The sequence below is a fragment of the Podarcis raffonei genome, chromosome 13 (genome assembly GCF_027172205.1).
Source record: "Podarcis raffonei isolate rPodRaf1 chromosome 13, rPodRaf1.pri, whole genome shotgun sequence".
In the NCBI taxonomy this organism is placed as follows: Eukaryota; Metazoa; Chordata; class Lepidosauria; order Squamata; family Lacertidae; genus Podarcis; species Podarcis raffonei.
The window spans coordinates 35872975-35886541 of NC_070614.1; the positions used below are offsets into that span (position 1 = coordinate 35872975).

Consider the following 13567-nt stretch of genomic DNA (forward strand, 5'->3'; position numbering starts at 1 on the left):
CTTATCTGCATGCATAACATAACACATTACATGGCATGTAGTATGCCACAGGCGTACGTGGTGGCATGTTTTCCATGTGCATGTTATGCAGCATAGTTTCTAAGACATCCTACTCCAACATACAGTGTGCTGCAGAAATGCACAACACATATATTGACATGCCACAGACACACAGGGTCACAGATAGTGTGCTGTAAACGTGGTACATGAAGTTTCACCGTATTCATAAATATGCATACACACCGTTTATAAACGTGCTACGTATTGGTCCAGCACAGCACATGCTTGCATTTGTGGTTCATGTGTTAACACACTAGCAACACATACTACGTGCATTCTGATAAGCAGGTCCACACACCCTACAGCAGGCTTCCACAACCCAGTGCATTCTAGATGCTGTTGGACTACATTTCCCATCATGCTTCACCACTGGCCATGCTGGCTGAGGCTATTGGGAGGTGTAGGCCAGCAGCATCTGGAAGGCACCAGGTTGGGGAAGGCTGCACTGTGATACATGCTTGGCCACGGGCAGAATATGCAACCCCCGTTGATGTCATTTTTGCATACTGCTCCATCAGACATTCTGATTAAATGCATACTATTAATATCCGTACACATATCTGCTCTAGTTCACAGTCTGATTCGTACCCAGTACCATGTTGTTCCAACACATACATTTTATACATAGTTCATGCTACCAACATAACGCAGTCTGTTGTGACCTCCAAACCCATGCATACATATGTGATTACATGTTATTCAGCTCCGAGGTGTCCTTTATTATGTACTCCGATGGCAGATCAGTGACATGTAAGTATCTATTTATATCTTTATTTGTTTTTGTGTATATAAGCTTTTCTTAGAGAGGCTCCAACTGTGTGTTGTCTGCACTGTAAACTGCAGTCCCTTCCCCTTGGAAGCTGCTGTGACTGAACACACCACATGTAGTGATCACCTTCTGCCCCTATGTGCCACGTAGGATGCCACAAGGGCACTTATCTGTCTCCTTTCCACACATAATATGCTAAGCAACTATGTTACAGTTCAAAACAGGCTCAATTCCCATGCATCTCGTCCCCCTGGCCTGTTTTAAGAGGAATGCGAGCACGGTGTACATGTTTTTGCTTGTGTTGCATGCGTAGCTTTGTGGGGAACCTATCTGTGAGCATGTAATGGGGGGCAGTGAGGATTTATGCTTCCTAGGGAAACAGAGGAGAGATGTAGGAAAGGATATAGGGTGGAGCAGCAGGAAGCCAGGCTAGGATTCTCCAGAGAATGAAAAGCATATAGTCAGTTCCCCACAGTACAAGATCAGCTTATATGAAAGACTATTTGCTACTTTTTTTCTAATTATGTTTACAAAAAACCCACCACAATCTTCAAATGGCAATCATGTAAGCCAAGTCAGTATTATTATTGGCAATGCTAATTTCGGGAGGGTTTTTTTGGGGGGGGGAGGAGCAGTCCCTTGGGCAAGACATTCTCAGTGCTCCCATCAGCCAAACAGGCCCACTTTGTTCTGCTTGCCACTGTTCCCACTGCCCATTTCCTGGCCTCTCCCTCTGTGCCCAATTCACAGCACTTTCCAGAGGGAAAGAGCAAAACATGCAGAGGTTACTGCAGAGGCATGTAGAGGTTCTCCTCACCCATATAAGGTAGCTGAACAGGCTGCATCAACAGCAGAGAGGAGGAGCAGTCAGGCTAGGAGGCTCTGAGGGTCAACAGTGGCAACCCTTGACAGCAGCCCTAATTATTACGGCTGCAACATTTAATTGATTAATCAGGTAGGTTAACCAACTAAAGACAAGTATGGCTTTTTCGTCAAAATTATGATTTGGGTTGAACACAAATTCATTCAGATTTAATAAGACTTATTTAACTGAATAGTATCATAGAATCACAGAGTTGGAAGGGTTATCTAGTCTAACCCACTGCAGTGCAGGATTTTGCTCAATGTCAGGCTCAAATCCATGACTCTGAGATTAAGAGTCTCATGGTCTACTGACTGAGCTTTCCCAGCTGAGCTGTAGTCCTAATTATTATTATTATTATCATCCCTGTATTATAGGATGAGAAGAAACAATGGCTTGCCAAGGCAGCTTCTTAACGGCCAAAATAGCCGTGATACTTAATGTGTCTTTTTGGGTTTCAAAAATGCAAAACTGCCGCTACTGGGGGCAGGGGCGAATAATTATCAATATCATTACCAAGCAGGGAGGGAAAGTTTAACCTTTTCCTCCTTTGCTGTAGTCTTGACAAAAACTGTTCCTTTGAAGCTGCTCTTTGCAGGAAGAAGAAACTGGGGCAAATGGGAGATTTCTTCACAGTGCGGTACAGTACCAGTTTCAGAGGCAGGATTCCCCCTCCCTCCACAGCTGCTGTGGTTCTAAACATGATCAGCTCCCTCCGGCTGATGCTAAGAGTTTTGTTTTGTTTTTTAAGGCTGAATGTTAAATGCAAAGAGGCATCCATTTAAGGTCACGTCTAGTTTGGCCCTCAGCAAGTTCAGTTTCAGCTAACAGCTCATGCTCTTCAAGACTGAGGCCACAGAGCTTCCAGTTAAGGAATGCTTTGGCTTAGAACTATGATTGTGGAATAATGTTTCCAAGTTCAACATGGAAGATCGAGCCTGAGACTGGTTGTAGAAGGTAACATTGATTTGGGAGATGGTCAAGAATGGTGGTATGAGAAGCAGGCAGGCACAGGCTGACTGACAGGCCAAGGAACCCAAACCAGGGTTGGCAGCTTTGCACAGCTTTCTGGGACATTTTGTCCGCATGTGGCATCTGAAGCTTGCTGAGCTGATAGCTACAACCCTGCCCTCTAGCAATCTAGAGCAGCAGCACTGGGGAAGGGTTATAGTTCAGTGGTAGAGCACAAGCACTGTGTGCAGAACATCCCAGATTCAATTCCTTGAATTTCCAGGTGGCAAATCTGAGAAAGACGTCGGCCTGAAACCTTGGAGAGCTGCTGGCAATTAGAGTAAGACAGTGGCTATGTTTGAACATCAGCCAGCGGCTTCATAAACCTTCATAAATTTGGCTTAATGTCATTTAACAAGCTAGGATCTGATCAGCCAAAATTATCCTGGTTTGTTAATCAGCATCAAGACAGAGTTCTTGCTTCAGACCTAACAGGGAACTTTTGGTAAAAGCAAAATCTTTGCCAAATCCCAGGGCATGAAGGAAAGGTCGAAGGAGAAACACCAGGCCACAGTGTGCAGCCACAGCTTCATTGAATGTATGAAGCCATCAACAAATCTCCAGATGTGGCCAGTGCTGAGCTAAGAGGACCAAGAATCTAGTATATCAGGCATATGAAGTGTAGCAGAGGGCAGCTCCCTCCTCTAGCATGCTGCTATGGTTGCTAGTGCCAGAGTCCCTACTGTGAGAGAGTCAGGGCCTTAACTTGACCTGTGTTCCTCTTCCCCCGTTCACCCCTTTCACTTCTCTCTTTTCCCCACAGCGCTTCCAACAGGCTATGAGAAGTCCCACAGCCTGAACAGCATTGCTGGACTGCGCCTGTCTCCGGCGCCCACTCCTTTCGGCTCGCCTGGTTCCGTCCGACGTCCCCGCTCGCCCATCCCTTCCATCCTATAGAGACGCACCAGGGATGCTTGGGGTTAGCTTGTATGTTCGTTTATTTTTAAAAAAATATATAGAGAAGAAAAAGAAAAAAAATAAGGTAATGCCAAAAAAAGGAAAAAGAAAACAAAGGCGGTCAAATGCATTGGAACAAGTAAAACACAGGAGGCATCTCACAGGTGGTGTTGCACTAAAGTTTGCACTTTCTGGAGTGTCCATGAGAATCCCGAGGCCTGAAGCCTTCTGTTCCCGTGGCTATGGATCAAGAGTGGGGCTTAAATAATTTACCGGTGGGAGGGTGAATGCGGGGGGCTGGCTTGCTCAGAAAATCCAAATACTCCGAAGAGGAGGAGGTCACTGAGAGATGGACACTGCAGGAAAGGGGCTCTGTCCCTCCTCTCTGGGTTGCCTGCATTTCTCCCCCTCTTCAACCTCACTAGAGTGCACGATTTTTCTCTGGCCCTGGCTTTGCGCTTTATTTCTCTCCCTTTAGTGCTCTTCCCCTTTTCATCATCTTACTCAGGACTGCAATGAGCCATAGAGCTTAGTGACAAACTTCCTTGGACTTCTCTCTCTCTCTCTCTCTCTCTCTCTCTCTCTCTCTCTAACACTGTAATCTGTTTTCAGTCTACCCATCTCCACAAAACATCTTTCCAAGTGTCAAAACTATCCACACTTTAGGTATCCATCCAGTCTTTCTCTCTCTCTGTCTCTTTCTCTCTCCCTCCTTACTTACTGAGCAATTCTGGTTCTTTGAACACATGGACACTCCACAGTCTCCCTGGAGAAGGCCACCCCACCCATCTGCCTTTGGCCTTCTATTATCTTTCCTTGGAATTGTTCTCTTTTGTGCATGGATCTTCCATCAATCACAAGCAATAAGGTCAAGTGCTCCCTTCTGCCTGATGCATGATAATGACTTTCCTATGATGTAGATATTCCAAGAACACTCAAGTTCCTACAGATGAAGGAGCTGAGGGCAGGCATGGAAACCAGAATGTGGTTGGGGAGCAGGAAATTCCAGGATTTGACTGGGTCTGAAGGAGAAAGCTTAAGAGACCCAGCCTTCTTCCTTCACGTCTCCCCGCCCCACTTCTCTTCTGTTCCTTTTTTCGTTTTCCGCACACAGAAAAAAAACGGTAATGGAGCACTCCTTGTTAAGGTGAGTGCTTTCACTGTGATTTTTTTTCCTGATTCCATCCGAAGCTGGGATGGAGTGGCGCTTTGATCTGATTGCAAAAAAAAGGAGCGGGGAGAAATAAAGACTCAACAACAACAAAAATGAAATGCAGGAAAACAAAAATAAACCTATTTTTCAGCAGATATATATATATATAGAACAACAGGATCAGAACATTTGTTGGCGACCATGTGTGGGGAAATATTTCACCTGTAAGCTTCTCCTGGAGCAACAGAATATGGGGACACATTATTTAGCAGCAGAGTACGGGACATATTATTTTTCAAAGCAATGCTGCTGAGACAGACAAAATAAAAGCTTAAGGAATAGTGTCGCCGAGCTAAACTATTTAGAATCTGCATTTTCCAAGCCAGCATGTATTTGCATGTGATACTGTAAGCGACAATATTTAATGTTATATGCAAAAACAAAAGAAAAAACAACAACACAAAAAAGAACAACTACAACAAGAGAGAGAGGTATACTTTCCTTCTGGACTTGCAATGCCCTGCAACAATAAAAATCACCAAATTTAGCCAGTGCCCACTCCCCTGACCTGTTCCCATCCCGCAAGGGGGTTGGAGGCACCACACATTGTAGGAGCCTGGTGTATCCTAAAGGGCTTTTTCCTTCCCTGGGTGTGGGATTATTGATGGCTGTAAGATGCTGGCAAGGAGAGCTCTCTGTCACAGAGAAGAATTCAAAAGCCTCATGTTTGTAAGAAAATGTTTATAAATCTGAAACAATGCAAGAGGGAGGAGAATGTTGTGCACACTGTCAACTCATATAAGTAAGCCCCAGAGGAAAAGACAGGACGCAGCAAGGCTGGCGTTTTATTATGTGAGTGTTCAGAGAGTTGGCCCAGCAGGACTGCAAAAAGCAGTGGTTTTGAAGGGTGGCCAAGCTGAAAAGAGGAAGTGAGAGATGCTCTGATGTGTTGCAAACTCCATTCTCTGTAGCTGATGTATTTTGGTGAAAGAATTCTATTTTGTCAGTGGGGTATAATACAGAGTGGCATGTTCCCTTTGTAGATGTTCTGGAAGATGGGAATCTTCAGTGCCTCAGCTACCGTTAAAAACCGGTTCCCCAAGCAATTAGCAGTTGTAAAAGAGAAAAAACCAAACAGCGAAGCACCACCGCTTGTTTGAAAAGTATAGGACCAATCTGACTGAATATTTTTTTAGGTGTGGTAAGATTTGCAGATTTGCACAGCTCCAGTTTTTCCAATTAATGCACTTTTGAAAAATGTAAAACTATGTTTTGTAAGAGGCTTAGGAAACGAAGAGTGAACTGTTGGAAGATGTCTCCTTACAGCTTTTAAAGAGAATTACTCAACTTGGAAGTAGTTCTGGAACTTGACTGAGCCAGTGATGGAGGCAGGGTGACCCCTGTGGCAGCCAAAATATTTTGTGTGTGGTCTGAAAGTAAGCTTAATAGGGGAGGATTCTGTCCTCAACCTTGTTGCTTGTTCCATAAGCAGTCTTAAAAGTCGCTCTCTAGGAACGAATATTATGCGTAGCTGAAGTGATTGGTATCCCATAGTTCAGTGCTGATCCTCTTGCTTCTTGTTGGCAGGCCTTGCATTCACAGGGTAAAGACATTCATATCCTTGATGGCTGATGTGTGATAGCCAGAGTTGCACAAAAACAAGCTATCTTGTGGTTATGAAATGGCAGCTGGTAGGCACTGGCCAAACTGATTTATACGTTAACCATTATTTACTCCATGTAAAGCCTGTGCTAAATGCATCACATCTTCATCAGCATCTGATTAGCCTTATGGAGTACAGAGCTGGTCTATTAAATGTTGACCTTAAAGGTCATAGATACCTTGTTGTCATTAAACTTATCAACACCAGTAGCTGCATATCATTGTGGTGGCCAAGTGATCAGCTCTCAGAGAGCTTAGAAACCTTTCCCCTTCCACCACTACACATTTGATAAAACATGATTATTTGTTTATTTAAAATATTTCTGTCCCAACTTTCTATCTCTCCCAACAGGATGCCATGGCAGCTAACAAAAGTTACAGTACCATTGTAAAAATTCAAGAGCAAGCTATGTTAAAAGAACATGTAGTTCATTTCTCTTATGCTAACCAGACAGGAGCAAACTCATTTAGTTCAGACAGTGGGTGCTTAACCCATAGTCTGTGTCAAGCTATCCATAGTAAGCAGTTACCAGTTCTTGACCAGTTGAAGAAGCTACCTACCATTCACATTTAAGAGATAAAATGACAAATACTCTTCTCTTATGCCTTCCATACTTTGGTTCTCGTAACTAGTAGAAGTTCAAAATCGCCTCTTATTCATCATTGTAGCAGTATAAGTAGCCTGCTTTTTGGAGTTTAAGCTTATTACTCAAAGGATTTGGTCTGCTGTTGCCAAAGCTACATTTGTACCCATAAAGACTTTAGAAACCTTTGTGTTAAATGAGGAGCAATAAGACAAGCTAAAAGCAAACAGAAGAAGGCAACAGCATGTCCATTGAGAAAAGGACAGTGGAGACAAGACTTCATTCAGACAATCATATCTCAGCCAGATAAATCAAAATATGAATGAGGCTTGTGTCTGCACATGCAACCCCTTCCTCCATTCTCAGAGTATTGTAGTTGAACTTGGAAGCCTTCAATTATTAACTGTATTTTTCCATTTCATTTGAACCAAGACATTATCATTATCATGTTCAGGACAGGACAGGACCTTAAGTCACCTTCAAACCATGGTTTAAGATCCTGGCTTGTTCCAAGCCTGGTGACCATAGTTTCCCAGTTTAGATGAAGTAGGAAATTGTGCTTGATTCACAATTTCATGGCTTATTGTGGCACACCAACAGTGCAAGAACAGAGGCAAAATGCTTGTGTACATCTTGGCTTATTTAGCAGAGATATGATTGTCCAAAGTCAGCACTGGCTATTTTATTAGACTTTTGTCTGCATTGTACCCAGTTGTAACATTTTTTCACAGTCCAAATTGATCAAAGGAGTTATCTCATGTGAAAGTAACTTCTTTTTAATGCCCATAAAATAGCTCTCTTATAGATATAACCAAGGGGCTTCTGGGACTGATTTGAGGGTGTGGGAAGTCAGCCAACCTGAGAATCAATGACAGTCATGTGAATGAACCAGTTCCCCATTATTCTGAACTTGGAAAATCAGGTTTGTTCTGTGGTTAGTTAAAAAAACCCAGGACCAAACTATACTTTAAAATCCTGGTTTATTAACTACCTGTTAGTTAGGCAAAATCACAGATTCCCAAATTTGGAAATAATGGGGAACTGTAACTAGTTCAAAAGTGGAAGTTTTTATCTTCTTTTTGTGCATGCAGAAAATGAAGAGAGGGGAGGACTGCGTGTGCTAGCTTGAGCTTTGTGCAGGCTGGCTCTCATAACAACAAGCCATTGTTTGCTATCATACCTAGATCGGACATGGGAATGCATTTATGACAAATTATATCAGTTTATACCAATTAAACTCTCATAGCTCACAGGCACAAACACTCTTTCCTGGGAATTGCAGTTGATTGTAAGGTTATTGGAAATTCTGTGTTAAGAGATCCTTATAAATCTTCCTCCATCTCTCAGTGCTATTGTCCCTAGGTTTCTTGGGGATTATGAACGAATATTAAACCAGTTCAGGTCTGTGGAGTGAATGCTTAGTTTGTTTTGTTTTGTTTTAACATTTCAGCCTTGATAATCTAGCTAAAGATAATCTGAATTTAGGCTAACATAGTTGAAACATCAGTAAATAAAATATAAGAAAACAATAATATGAAATATAACCCCAACAATAGCAGATTAAACACTTCAGTATAAAAACTGAAAGCCTGTTGAAGTAAAACTGTCTTCACTGCCCATCTGGAGGCTAATAAAGATGGAGCTGAGCTGTCTTTCCTTGGGAAGAGTGCACTCCAGAGTCCTTGTATTACAGCAGAGAAGACCTTGCTCATTGTGTCCACCTGCTGCACATCCAACAGTATGCCCCATAATTCAGAATGGCCATTGGGCACCTGCTATTTCTTATATGTGTGTGTGTTTGATTTCCAGACCCCCTTTAGGGCCCTCTACTAAGGCAGCTACTAATTTATAAAACTCAATATATCACTGAAGTCAGAAACATCAAAATTCCATAAAGCAGCAGAGTCTGTTTAAACAGCCTTGCATAATAAACTTTAAAATATTTAAAAATATTTCTAGCCAAGATAAATCCAATTTAAAATATCAGTACTCAATATATGACAAAAGGAAACAACCTAAAGCAAATTGGTCTTTGGAACCCATTTGAAGGCATCCCACAAACATTGGGGCCACAACAAAAGAGGCACTAACCCTCATGCCACCAACCTAATCAATCACACTGACCAGGAGGGCCTCTGTAAATTACGGTAATCTCAGAGTTTGTATAGGTGAAAGTGCTAATTCAGATAACTGGGCCCCAAACCATTACAGTACTAATGGTCAGTATCAAGTCTGAATGAATTTAACCAGCCCAAAGTCAATTCCAAGAGCCTTCCCAGTTGAAGGATGGATAAAAGCATTGTTAGATGCAACCAAAATGTTGCCACACATTGTTTACATGTTTCTAACACGCACCTTGAAATACATACTCTTAGTTTGTTTCTTATAATCTATTATGTTTGCAAAAGGATTTCAGGGCAAATGACAAAACACAGCATAACATCCATTAGTCGGCTGATTTTAATGGTATTCATAGAGATTCTAGTTGTCCTTAATATTAGGGTCTTGTTGTGTCGAATACGTTCATTATGTGCTAGCCTAGGGATTATTTACTTCCTCATAGGTAATTTAGGTTACAATTGTTCCTTTGGTCTAGTTAAGAGTGGAAGTTCTGTTGAAATCAGTGGGGCTATATTCCTACTAAATGTATTTCAGGATTAGAGCCGTGTTTTGTAGTTTGCGTAAACATCTCCTGATCTTGCTAACTATGCTCTCTCATCTTCATCAGCATGTGATTGGCTTCTCAGCATCACATGCTATTGAAATCATTCCATCGGTAGAATGCTGCCGTGATGCTAGCAAATGCCAGCAGTGACATATAAGGCCTAGTTTACATCAAGGTGGTCAATCTGTATCTGCGCTGTACCAGTTAAGATTGCTAATTGGGGCTTCCTTGAATTAATGCCACATACAACAAAATAAATAAATCCAATAGCATAGAAAATTAGATGTCAATGAAATGGGTTCTTCTAGCCAATATAGGTCCTTGATGCTAGTTACATATCTGTGTGCAGCATTATTATTTTTTTAGAGACGACCATTCAATTATGTGTCCCATTCCCTGCAGTCCAGAATGCTACAACCATTGTGAGAACTACCCATCAGATGTTCATAGAGGCAGTAATTCAAAGGACCATTTTTCTCAATGATCTTTCAAATCTCATAATTCTACTACCCTGGTTAGCAACTAGGTAGGACTACTTTAGGAAGGGAATAAGGAGTGTTGGGCCAATGCTTACATTCCTTAAAAGTAGTCTGTGAGCATGTTCTGTTACACCAATGCCACTTTCTTTACACATTTTATGACTTTAGGTTGCGTCTGTTCATCCTTCAGGAGGCTGGACTTGACCCAGAAATGTCCAGTTGCTGACCCCTGTTCTTTGTTTTCATCTAATTCATATTGAGAAAGGAGCCTTGAGTCCAATAACAGGACCTTGGTTAGCTGAACCCTAGGGTTGCCATATTTCAAAAAGTGAAAACCTGGACACAAAAGTTGAGCTATTTTAAAGGAAATTTGCCAAAATCTACATTTCTGACAAGGGTTGCCATACATCTGGATTTTCCCTGACATTTGAGCAATTTCTGCCCAGACACTGTTTCCGATGGCCGAATACCGACCATGTCCAAGAAATTCCAGAGGTATGGCAGCCCTACTGAATCCTAACCTCTGAACTTGAGGACTTTGTGGCCTGTATTCTTTAATGCAGTCTGTTCTTTAATGCAGAATAGTAAAACCCAGTGTTATTGAAAGTACACATATTGGCCTGTAGGGTTGTGTGTGATTAACTATTTCACTCTGATTATTCCCCCCCTCCCTATTTTCTTAAGAGCTACCACTCCCTATTTGGAAACCTATCCATCTCACATACTATGCAAACATTTCCCCTGCTTCTGCGGAGGCACATACATCCCACTCCTCCCCAAGAATCCTATCTAACCTCAACCTGTAACCCCCCCCTCTCCCCAGATAGTGGAAGCTCTTTATGCAACGATTCCTATGCAAAAATAAATAAAAAATAAATAGCTGGCTAGATTCAGGAGAGTGATTGGGAGCCCCTCTCCTCTGGCAAATTTGGGAGAGGGGTTAATTAATGCAAGCTCCTGTCTAAAATAAAATCCCCTTTGCGGTGCATTTTCCTCCTACCCACTTCCGGGCTGGGAAAATGGGGGGCAGTTTGTTAAGTTGGTCATATTGACCAAGATTTCCCTTTAAAGGACACACAGAGTCCCATATTAAGTTGATTTAATAAATGTCCAGGTGTGTAACTCAGATAATGGGGTGGGGAGGCATTTGAGGGAAGGGGTGTGTTGACTAAGGCCGCAATCCTGTGGATTCTTACTAGGGAGTAGGGCCCATTAAACACAATGAGATTTCTAAGTAAACATACTTCGGACCCTGCTGTACAAGTCTGCTCCCCTATGATGTGGTGCCCTGCACCACTCTACAATATTGATACCCTAAAACATAACTAAGCAAACAACAAGCCAGTGTGCTTTCTAACCTGCAGGTGCTCCTGCAGCAGACGGCCTTCTTTATACATCATGGTAACCATAGATTTTCTAGAAATGACTCCCCACCACCACTTTAAAAGTTATATATGTAGGAGAGGAACGGGACTGGTTAGCCTTGGGACTTCTGTGTGTGTTGCATTTCTGCACTTTAAATCCTGCCTCCCACTCACCTATCAGGGTTAATGGGCAATTAACTTTCACAACATTTTCATTTGTTATAACTGGTTTCCTTCCTTTGTATGGTTTGGTTTGGTTTGGCTGGTTTGTTGGAGCTGATCTTCATGTTCATGAAGTACAGCTCTCCTGGACTATACCACTTCAGAATACAGTAGGTTTTTTTCAGGGGGGAGGGTCACAGTATGCATAGGCTCGTAAACAGCCACTGATTCATCTGGGATGAGTACAATTGTCTCCAGGTGAGCAGTGGGGGAGGAAATTTCTGCAAACTGGATTGAAATAGGTTCTTTGCTTTTTCAGTCTGTAGATGGCTTACATGACTATGCATGAACATGACCGCTAATATTTATTTGTTGATAGTAAACTTTGTGGAGTTGGTTTGCCAGTTTGAATGTTCCCCCATTTTAAAAATTGTGTATCTGTAGAAAACTAACATGTCAAGGAGAAGAGGAGCCTAGAATCAGCAACATGCTAGCTTTCTGTGGATAATTTTTATTTTGTTTTATTTATACCAGTCAAGCATTCTGAAGTAGTACAAGCCATCCTGCATCCTGAAATGGTGGAGTCCCATTAGAGCTGTACCACACATGTTTTGCAAATTGGTTCTGAATGCAGAGACTGAGATAATGTTGTAACAGCATCTCTACCCAAAAGAACCACAGACCCCACCTAGTAATATTGTCACTTTATTTGTATGTTCTCATTTTGCTCTAGTTTTGGGGTATTTTCTTCCCTGCCCAGATGAAGAAACATAATTTTTCTATGAAAAAAATTGTAACAGCAACATCAATGTTGCTCTCACATTCAGTATGTTAATTTTAGTAGAATCGTCTTCTCTTTTTTAGTATTTCTTTAGAAAGCATTTGACATTTACATGGCAATAGAAATAAGTTTTTTGCAGCTTCAAAATGTCTTGATTTCTTTTCAATTTAAACAATTTTGGTTTCTAAATTCATTTTGTGCAATACAGGGCTCATCCAGACTTCTGTTTGCCCCACTGCTTTCCCCTGGGGAAACCCAGGCCTAGTGCTTGATCTTTAGCACTCAGTTTGAGCACCTTTCTGGGCGGCAGAAGACGAGCAGAAGTGTGGATGAGCCCATAGTTGAGTTGCCAAAAAAACAACCCCTGCATTTTTAGGAAAAAAATGATTCATGCATTTGAGTTGCCAAAAAAAATGAAGCAAAGAATGTGGTTTTTTAATATAAAATATATATTCCAGGACATGGGGGAAATTAATAAAAAATAAAATGAGACCCCTTTTTGTAAGAAATATCGGGAAATGCTAGTTGTCAATGATATTTTCCACATGCAGAATGCTACCAGCTCTCATTTTTGCTTCAAAAACCAAAACATGTATGCAGTTTTTCAAATTTTTGACATTTCTGACCCCCCCCCTCTCCAAAGCAGAACAAAACAATCAAATTCAAGCAAGTTTAAGGTGTTTACACCTCCCCTGAGATTTTCAGGGGGGGGGGAATAAGTTATGATTTTTAAAATGATTTTTTTAACTTGAGACATGTTATGTTTTATTTTCAGTGTGCAAGAAGAGATGAAAAATGTTATTTTATAAACTTGCACATAAAATATTCATAAATATGGAGGGTTGGAAATGTTAAAATTTGAAGAATGTCATGGATTTTGAACAAGCTTCTACTATTAAAAAAATTAATCTGATTTGTTTTGGTTTTCATCCAAGCCAGACTGAGATGTTGTATAGAAGAGTATTGATGAAGAGCAGCCTAGTGGGGGCCGAGTTGTGAAGGAACCATCTGGCATCTGCTTAGGGTAGCATGCAGCCCATAACTGAAAATGTCCAGCTCAACAAAGACTATGGGGTTAATGGTGTCTTACATCAGTATTTCACCTGCATACCCTGGTG

The 13567-nt window shown here is 41.6% G+C and overlaps 2 protein-coding genes across 9 annotated transcripts in view; one reads left to right on the forward strand and one right to left on the reverse strand.

The window, feature by feature from the left end:
* LOC128400626 (potassium voltage-gated channel subfamily C member 1-like) overlaps positions 1–5095 on the forward strand; it is a 52286-nt gene extending 47191 nt beyond the window's left edge. For 5 of the 8 annotated variants that reach the window (XM_053362938.1, XM_053362940.1, XM_053362941.1 and 2 more), the window contains one exon: positions 3466–5095. The gene's annotated coding sequence lies outside the window, so the exon portion shown is untranslated. Of the gene's footprint in view, positions 1–763; positions 811–3465 lie in introns of all 8 variants that reach the window. The other 3 variants (XM_053362939.1, XM_053362942.1, XM_053362945.1) reach the window with 1 other exon arrangement.
* LOC128400628 (integrin alpha-M-like) overlaps positions 1–13567 on the reverse strand; it is a 159481-nt gene that overhangs the window by 132205 nt on the left and 13709 nt on the right. The gene's annotated exons all lie outside the window — the stretch shown is intronic.